Below are 6,906 nucleotides of genomic sequence, written 5' to 3' on the forward strand. Positions count from 1 at the left end.
AAACTTTCTCCAAAATATGCCATGAGCAATTCTTCTTAGCTTCCAGCCTCTCTCAGTTGAATACAACATTTCTTTAAATGAACTATTGGATCTCCATGCCCATCATATTTCTCAAACTTTGGAGCTTTAAAACTATGGTTAGAAGAATGTGGGGAAACATGCACAAATAATTGAATGAGACACTTTTGTGACCTCCCAATCCTTGCATATCTCTTACACTCTGTTCCAAACTTTTTATTTTCCTAGGTATTTCTAATTTTCCTCATTTTTAACAGCTCTTTCAGCTTCAATAGGGGAACTATACTGATGAGTGTGAGGGTAAGAGCCTGGATTTTAAAAGTCACTTTAGGGTTATAATCTTGATCATACTGGACTTTAGGGGGAAGATCATTGTTGAATTTTGACTCCATTATAGGTTGTGAGACGGTATTACTCGGCGTAGTTGGCACGAGGAGTGGATTATACATCATAGATGTACTCAAAGGGCGCAGCTAGAAATTCCAGCTACGTTGAATGCGTCAACATAGGGGCCAAATCCGGGGATAAATTGAATCATTTGTCGATAGTTTGATGGGTAGTGACATATTTGTATTTAGATAGTCATGAATTGAAGACGGTGGAGATTTTTCCCTCATCCAACCTTCGTAAATCTCTGACATTTGTTGTCTTAATGATCTTACCTCTTCTGTTAACTCTTATTCTTGAGAGGTCATCTAATTTCGGGCCTCATCATTGTCTAAATCATTTCCGTCTTTCTGAACCATTTTCTTTTTTTCTTTTGACCTTGTATTGTAGGGATGAGATGTCTGCTTAACCACAAATCAACCACCTTAATTTAACTGTGTGCATGAATGATAAGTTTTGTTAGTGTTAGAAATTTCTTAATTATTAATTTGTTCATTATTTCTTTTCATAAAAATAATTTGAGAATGAACTGATCAAATCTATAACATGCTTTGACAGCATGAATAAGATCATTACATTTTTTTTTCTAAAACTTAATAACTAAGTTTTTTTTTCTGTTTATTTAATTTTTTTTAGATGAAATCCTTTATTTTCTTTGAATTATTAAAACAAAACTTATTATTAATAAAAAAATTTAAAGATTTCTTGACTTTTTTTTGAATTTTGAAAGTAATTTTTTTAAAGATCACCGAACCCAAAAAGAGTTGCCTAGGTATCTCATTGGGTGAGAATCAGGTGTGTGTAGTTCGTTCAATTTGAACGGTTTAATTTTTTTAAATAGATATTAATATTTGACTTGACAAATACAATATTTCTCAAAGTATTATTAGGTTTTTTAATTTTTAAATTAATTATACCAAAATAATTTAAATATTTCTTAAAAAATTTTATTCAGTGAGAAATCTTTCATTTCATTTTTTTTAAAAAAAAAGATATAATAACTTCTAAAAGAAAAAATATTTTAAGTTTTTCCTTTTTTTTTGTAAAAAATTGTAAGATAACATTTTTTTTATTACACTAATCACACAAAAATGAATTAACTTATAGAGACTTTCTAAATAAATGCATATTCATGTAGCACATAAAATGATCTAGGTAGTCAAGTAAGAGTGAGATACTTTTCCCTGATGTACTCAACTCTTGTTCAGAGTTACATGCAAATAATGCAAATGTTCGGAGTCTTTTTTAGGGATAACCATGTTCATATTCTAATTTTAGTAGGTTCAAACCTTAACGAGATAGATATCTAGACTAGATTACATGAGTGAACAACTTTAGCTAGGGAGGGACAACTTATCGGTAGCAGCGGTATCCCAACTTTATTGCTTGTTTAACCCCGCATAACATGTGTGACTGAAAATTCTTCACGGGGTGCCAAGACACTACAAATTTGTCTCAAGGGAAAGTAGGATGCATAACTGCATTCCTGTGAATGTGTGTGAAGTGTTTTCAGACACTCATTAGGTGTGCGCGAGAGAAAACAGTTAAATATAGTTCAACAATATAAACAAATAATAAATGAGTAGTAAGTAGCACATTAGGCCATGATACACAATATAATAAGTAGTAAATTTAAGTAATGTCAATATAACAAAGCTCGAATTCTTGTTATTTTCCGACGGAGTCGCCAAAGATGTCAAACCCCCTTTTCGCGCTCAGAGAAAGGTTTTTTCCAATTTAAGTGACAGCATTGATAAAGATATTATTTAAACTTTTAGATTTGCCACTTGAATTGAGTTGTGGTGTTCCAAGTCACCATTTTGTTTAATCCGTAATCAAAAGGAAATGACTCTATATTTTGGTCTATGAACCAGAAATTCGGATAAGGAATTCTGTTGATCGAAGGGAAGTTATTAGGCATTTTTGAGTCCTGTAGTTCTAGCACGATCGCTTTTATTGACTTATACTTATTTTAAAATATTTTTGGATATAGTATTTTTAGGTCATGACTTGTTTGCATTTTTATTGTTGAACTTTTATTTGGTCTCAAGTCAGATGCATAACTGCATTCTCGACTTTGACATTTGGAGACATAACTGTCTTCATCTCTCAAGTTGCTCCCACCTAATAATGATATATTATTAAAAGTGTGAAGCTCCAAACCTCAAAGTTGAATTACCATTTTGTCCTTCACTTAAATATTTTTAAATATTTTTTTAATGTACAAAATGTAAAAATATATTTTAATAACTAATTAAATAGTCAATGTTAAGTATTCAATTTAAATCATTGTAATTAAGATATAATGAAAGATAAAAATCCATTCACATGAATGAAATAGGTTACATTAATTTGCTAGGTGGAAGTTCAAACATTTCAAATGAAAAATATTAAAAGAAACTGTTATAAATTTACAATCCACAAAAATTTATTCTTCATCCCTAAGTTGTATGTTTTCTCTTTCAGGTTTTCTTTTACTGACAATATTGTGTAGTTGAATTTGGTTTAGCCAATGTAAGACGCTCATCTTCCTCTCCTTTTTTACATAAAGTTCTTATGGTATGTTCTTTAGGGCCCGTTTGGATGGGCTTAATAAAAGCAGCTTTAAAAAAGTACTTTTAAAAGTGCTGAAACTTATTTTTAAAATAAGCAGTTACGCGTTTGGATAAAAGTGCTGAAGTTGTTATTTCAAACGTGAAAAGGGAAAAATGGGAGAAAGAAATGTTAGGGTTATATGGGTAATTTGGAGATTGTATAAAAATATTAAGCACAAAAAGATAAAAATGTGGTCAACTTAAAACAGCTTATAAGCTAAAAAAAAAACACCCCTACCCCAACTTTTAACTTTTGGCTTAAAATAAGTTTTTTTTAACTTAAAATAAGCTGTTTTGAGTATTTCCAACAGCTAAATAAGTCAAAAACCAGCTTTTAAGTCAGTTTGACCAGCTTTTAAGCTGAGCCAAACAGGCTCTTAGTATTTTGTATTCCATCTAATGCTTTAATTTTTTATTTATCATATAAATCATGCTCAATTCTTTAATTGTTGTCTAAGGATTTGTTCTTTCATATGAAAATAAACTATTAAAATTTTGTTGTCACCATTTATGAGGTAAATTTTAATTTCAGGAATAAATATATGATGTAAATAATCAATATAAAGTATTCAATTTAAATTATTGTAATTAAGATATAATGAAAGATAAAAAGTCATTCAAATGAATGAAATAGGTTACAATAATTTGCTAGGTGGAAGTTCAAACATTTCAAATGAAAAGTATTAAAAAAAACTCTTATATATTACAATCTCAAAAAATTTATTCTCATCCCTAATTTGTATGTTTTCTCTTTCAGGTTTTCTTTTACCGACAAGATTGTGTAGTTGAATTTGGTTTAGACAATGTAAGACTCTCATCTTCCTCTCCTTCTCTACATGAAGTTCTTATGGTATGTTCTTTAGTATTTTGTATTCCGTCTAATATTTTAATTTTTTATTTATCATATAAATTATGCTCAATTCCTTAATTGTTGTCTAAGGATTTGATCTTTCACATGAAAATAAACTATTAAAATTTTGCAGGCAGTTGAATTACTTTGTTGCTTCTATTTTTCATGATAAGTAATAGATATGACTTCTTTATTTGCTAAATAGATCTTAAGTGTTTACCTTCATTACTGTTAGGAACTTGAATTTATTGTTTTAATAATTGAAGAATTTTTTATAATGTCTTTGTGGATTTTAAGAAGTGCTTATTTGCTTCGTAAGAGTAACATACGCTTAAAAGTTGAAAGAATGTTAGAGAAAAAATAGATGACCGTTTTACTTCTATATTAAACTAAAATGTTTAACTATTTATTAAATTCGAGATTAAATAGTAACGCATCACATTAGTCATGAATCAACCACCATAATGTCTATGAAATTTCTTTGTATTGATTCCATGTTGATGAAAATTATGAATTTTTTGTTCTTTTTGTATTCCAATTGGAAATATTTATGGTTGTGTTTGTCCTCCAAAAAAGAAAAAAATTGGATCTATATTATATATAGTTTTTTTTTTATATATAAGTATTTGTATTAATTTTCCACTAACTCTCCATTATGTAAATATATAAAAAAAAAATCGGATCTATATTACTATATATAGTTTTTTTATACAAATATCTTTATTAATGTTTCACTAACTCTCCTTTATGTAAATATAATAACTTTCACAAATTATTTTCGTTATGATTTTTGCTCCCTCCTCTCATTCATGATCTCATATGAGTTAAAGTCATACACATGATCCATGACAACTCTTGTCACGACCCAAAGATGGGCGTGATGGCACTCGTCTTATCCCACCAAGACAAGTCAGCCTAAAACTCAACCTTTACAATAAAGTGCGGAAATAAAATATAAGTAACTTAATAAAACCCCCAAAACTTGGTAGTCACGTGTACAAGCCTCTAAAGTATTACAATTGATTCAAAAGAAAAACTCAAGTCTCTAATGAACTTGTTTCTAGAATAGAACAAGATCATAATTAAGGAGAAGAAAGTCTGCTGCGATGGAAACAGCTACCTGACCAATCTCCAAGAAGCCTCGGAAAAGAAGAGAATGACAAGTACAACAAAAATCCAGGCTCATAACCTACAAAAATTTGTAGAAGCAAGGGGTGAGTACCAAACCACACGGTACTCAGCAAGTAAACGGCTAAACACAAGCTAAGGGGATGAAATACGGGTACCCCTACCTCCCCAACCGAACCTCCACAACTACAACCTGCATAAAATTCAGTCTAACCTAACAGTTCATATTCACATAGCACGTACTCTACAACAACACTTATACAAATTACATATATATCCTCCACAATCACACTTTATCAAATTATATATCCTCAATAACAAGCTCAGTATTATCAATCACAAATTCCGCAGAAAGGCAATCACAAGATCAGCAAAACACAATATCAAGTTCACTAATGATAAGTATGTGTAATGCAATGTCAAGTATAATGATGCATGTCTGACCTAGTGATACACACTCGCTGTCTCTCAGTCCGGGACCCATGGGGGACATATCTGTCCATGCATCTGTCGCGGCGCATGACACGACCCTTGATAATAGTAACCATCGCGGCGCGCGATACGTCCCTCGAAATATAGTATCCATCGCGGCGCGCGATACGTCCCTCGAAATGGTACATCCTCTTAAGTACCCATTATTTCTCAATGCACATTACACTTGCCACAACCAATGCCTCAGAATAATGCAGATGACAAGTTCACACATATAATGAGGAGATGACTATTTTTCATAATATCGCACAGTTCACAACCACACAAACATGAAGTTACATCAACAATGATTTAACAAGCCTTCAACCCTTTCTCAACACAACACACATAAACAATTAATCACATTGCCTTTTGTTATCCCCATTCTTTTCATCATTAGAATTAATCAATATGGACAAGTCAACCCATCACCAATCCCGTTACTCCCAACATATACCACAGGGACATACACGCATTTCATAGACTTAACAAGAGTTTAGAAATCCACTTGCCTCAAAGAGTCGAACAATCACTTTGGAACCTGAGTCTTTCCCTTTCATTAGGCTTCCAATCAATGCCATCTATTCAAATAATTAATCACAATAAAATTTTAAAACTATCAACAACCATATTACTAAAGATCTAGCCTAGGCCCAAAAACTTACACAAACCTAAAATCAAGTTCCAAAATTTTGATGTCAATTATAATGTCACCCTCCTATTTCCAAATTTCAAGTCTAGGGTTAAGTTTTCATTCTCCAATTCCATAAATCTAATGATACTTGTATAATACAATGCCCTTTATATTTAATTACTTATCTCAACATATATAAAACTTGAATCGTGATATGGTATTGTACTAGAAGTTCAACCACGAAAAATAAATGTATACCAGTTATAATGTGTAATACCCGCAACTATAGAATATTGTACACTAGTGAAATTCTTTGTAATGAATTCAATATCACCCATCATTTCTCTTCCAAATCGTTATCGTATAATCCTAAGAATAATTACTCGATCATCTACCATGGAATTGCCTCCAACATTTTAATACCATCAACACTAGCATAAAAAGGAAAAACGACAAACATGTATTCGTTCACAATTGTGCACCCAGGATAACCTCATTACCCTCAAATCAAACAAATAATAATAAACTCCTATCTCTACATTATTTTATTATTATTACAAGAATTAGTTACTTAGCAATTCAACATACCCAATTGAATAATCCCATGTTGCACAGAAACCCATTTTTTTTCTCAATTTCAAATCTCTATTTAACAATAAAATAATGATATGAATTCTCTCCTCCCTCAATTAATTAGTATATGTAAATTTAATGCAATATCGAATTTGAATTAAACCTTTTTACCTAGAATTCTGTCGGCATCAAAGTTGAGGTGTCTCCCATAATAATTTCAGCCGCAACTAATTAGTGTTAGGGTAAAATAA

The 6,906-nt window shown here is 31.0% G+C and overlaps 1 long non-coding RNA gene across 1 annotated transcript; it reads right to left on the reverse strand.

The window, feature by feature from the left end:
* Positions 1 to 4,797: 4,797 nt before the first annotated feature.
* LOC138337114 (uncharacterized) lies at positions 4,798 to 6,906 on the reverse strand. The gene is made up of 2 exons (XR_011210529.1): positions 6,827 to 6,906; positions 4,798 to 5,038 (listed from the first exon to the last, which is right to left on the reverse strand). It is a non-coding gene; the product is annotated as an uncharacterized lncRNA (long non-coding RNA).

Source organism: Solanum lycopersicum, chromosome 7 (assembly GCF_036512215.1).
Source record: "Solanum lycopersicum chromosome 7, SLM_r2.1".
NCBI classification, from domain to species: domain Eukaryota; kingdom Viridiplantae; phylum Streptophyta; class Magnoliopsida; order Solanales; family Solanaceae; genus Solanum; species Solanum lycopersicum.